Raw genomic sequence first — 3,410 nt, 5'->3', positions numbered from 1 at the left:
ACTCATTTATCCACTCAAAATATTTGGTGCATTTTGTTTCAATAGAAAAAAAATTATCCTTAAAAAATGGGGTGGCCCTATAAATATGGGACACACTGTAATTAAGGTTATGTTCACTTTTAGCCTTTCGGGTCTATTATTTCAAGATTCGATTATTGTTTTCAGGGTTTCTTTTCAGAATTATTAGTAGGTATGATGGAAAACCCATTCGATTATCATCGTGACCTAAATATTTCACTTCCAAGAATAAGAAATGTAACTAAATATTTAAATATCTATTTTATTTTAGAAAAATATATTTAAAAAAAGAAAAAGATTCTTTAAAACTTGAACCTTAGCTTTATCTTTTATTTCTTCTGAACTAAAAAAACTAATGAAATTTTACAAACTCGATTACCGACAAAACAGTCGCTAAAGATTAGAAGAAAATTACTCATTCGAGTTAGTAATCGAGATATTTTCTATTTCAATAGTGAACCATAAATAATTGTTTGGTAAAAAATAATAACAATTTATTTCAAGATTATAATATAAGGTCAAAAAGTTATAAACGTGAAAAATATGGAAATAGTAACCTGTATCGATTTTCAAAATATTTCTTTCTGATTGTTTAAGTAAAGTAAATCAAAATGAAAAGGTTCAGCAGTTTGAAAATAAAAATGAATAAATGGGGGTTCATATAAATTAACCAAATTCAGAATCATGCGCTACTTTTTAGCAGCCTTTATGAAAATAATTCACCTTGAAAATAAGAATGAATCTGAGATCTAGAAGAAGTTTTTTTTGTTAAGCAGAAAAAACTTCATTGCCTTTTTCCAATAGCTTTATTCCATTATTCAAAATGAAATATATATATTTTTTTAAATTAAAACTGGTACAAGTGTACCAAAGAGCAAGCTAATAGATTAATTTTTTCAAAACTTATCGTGTTCACAGACATACAGACATACAGCCATACATAGAGACAGACACATTCATAAAAACCTGTTTTTCAGATTCAGGGGGTCTCAAAAGGTGGACATTTGACAAAAACTGGGGGGGGGGGTAAATTTTACATAAATCTAATACCTTCTTTGATGAGAATGTGAAAATTAGAGGATGAGTAGTAGGATACTTGCTCTTTAATCCTACGTGCAAGCAGGATCCAAAAAATATTCCTATTTGTAAAACGATGGGTGTTTACGCATCCACATAACCTCAAAAATATTTTCAATGACACTTATATTTGTATTATGTAGTTTATATTGCCTTAAACTGAAAATGTTGATGATGAAGAGTGTACTTTTTTAGTCTAGGTTTAGGATTCCCAAACATAAATTTTAAATGAGATCACTATTTATTTCCAACGTTACACCCAAATTTACCTCTGGCGTGTATGGACAACGGTTTACGCGATTTTTCAGTTACATAATATTTTTTTACTCTGACTTGATATGATATAACCGAATTTTTGCAATGAAATTTGTTATAAGGTACTAAAACGACAATCTTTACTAAGTTTCAAAATAATACAAATAGTAGTTTTAATAATATAATCCATGGACACCAAAGTGCTCTGTCTATGGAGAATTAGCCAGTCCAACACTCTACACCACCTCTTTAATTATCTCGTAAAATTAATTTAAAAGTAATTAAAATTACTTGGGTGGTATAAATGAAATAAATTACATTAGATTATTCGCAAAACCTTCAAATTTAATATGAATATAAGTCAACATACATGTAGTTTCTTCATCTAAAATAATTGAATTCCATTTTTCGTTAATTAGTCGAACTCGCGTCTGGCTTTCTTACTTTTATCATGATTTATCATGTCAGCCACAGATGTCTGTTCCTTAAGCTGAAGTTTTACTTCCCCGAGTCTTTCATTATGTTTTTCTCTCAGATATAAGTAATTTGCTAGTTTAAATTGCCTCCATTTCTGTAAAATAATTATTATTTAAGCGCTCATTTCAAATAGTAAAATAAGACTAACAAACCTAACATAGGCGAGTTAAAATGAACTTTACCTCTCTGAAATTTGATTTGATTTACAATCGGTCGTTTTATATAAACAGGTAAATCTTGTTATATATTAAAAAATTGTTGTTTCTCTTAATCACCTAAATTGAATAGGTTGAAAATGGAATATACATGTATTTTTTTACGCGGAAAAAGTGATTATTCTCTTCATTATTGTCTTAGTCTGAGTTGAAACCAAGAGCTATATGCTTATATCCCACAGTTGACACACTTATTATTTTCCACAATCTAAATAAAAAATATAGAATTCTCACAGCCGTCCTTATTGGAGCGCCAACTGTCGGATTAGTTCATCGACTGGGCGCTAAGAAAATCAGAAAAGAGGAGGGGGAGTTTCCTTATTGAAGCTTCCGGTTAATTCCAAAAATTGCCACTATAGGATGTGATAGTAGATTAGTGGCAGTTTTATTTGAAAATTGGATGTGATAAAATCAATATTTTCCACAAGTATTTAATAATTTAAATAACATGGATTCATTCTCTAACCTAAACAAAGTAATATACACACAGTAGAGCTTCAAGCCTTTAAGATTATTAATAAGTTTGACGAAGTGAACTTTCAAAAATATAAAACAATTAAAATAACGCAACGAGATATGTTATTGTTTATAATTATGTTTAAACTGGATTGATAGAAATTTTAAAAAGGAAAGAATCTCGATAACTTTAACTTGCTGATAAGCAAAGTTGAAGATCATTTGTTTCTATCATTTATAAAAAGATTACTTTTAATAAATAATACGTATATAATATGCAATTTAAATTTTTGATGATAATGAATCTTATCATTTTTTGAATGAAGATTTATCACTTTAGTTGAAAATTCATCTCTTAAAGTGACAATTTGTTTTTTTTTGTGCATATCAACTGTTAGATCTTTTGTCAAATAATTGTAACTTGAATAGAAATTTGAAGAACAGAAAAGTTAAAATTAAAATTTTTCAAGCATTTATTATAACGATATTTAAAAGTAAAGTTGAGAAATACAGTTGCTCTGTACAATTCAAAAACTAATACTATATTTCGAAGCTCTCAAAAAGAACTTTCACTGCTACAAATTCAATACTAAAATGTAAGAGCATGAGGTATACAAACCTAGACTAATGATTAATTCCTAAATTTTTAATTTACTTTTTAATGTGAATGTAGGTCTAAAACGGCCGGTGCGATAGTATGGCAAATCTTTAATAATACATTAGGAAAGTCAGATTAAAGTCGTTTTTTGGTACAGATATATTAATTAATTAAATTCACATATTGTTTTTAGACTTACGAGGGTGGATTGCTAAGTTTCCGGCCTGGCCAAGAGATGGCGCCACTAGGCCTACCTTGAGGTGGCGTTCTATAGTACCATCCTTAGATAGCTTGTAGCTATAGTTTCAGCCCGA

Source organism: Belonocnema kinseyi, chromosome 5 (genome assembly GCF_010883055.1).
Source record: "Belonocnema kinseyi isolate 2016_QV_RU_SX_M_011 chromosome 5, B_treatae_v1, whole genome shotgun sequence".
Taxonomy (NCBI): Eukaryota; Metazoa; Arthropoda; class Insecta; order Hymenoptera; family Cynipidae; genus Belonocnema; species Belonocnema kinseyi.
Note: the sequence above shows the minus strand (reverse complement) of the source record.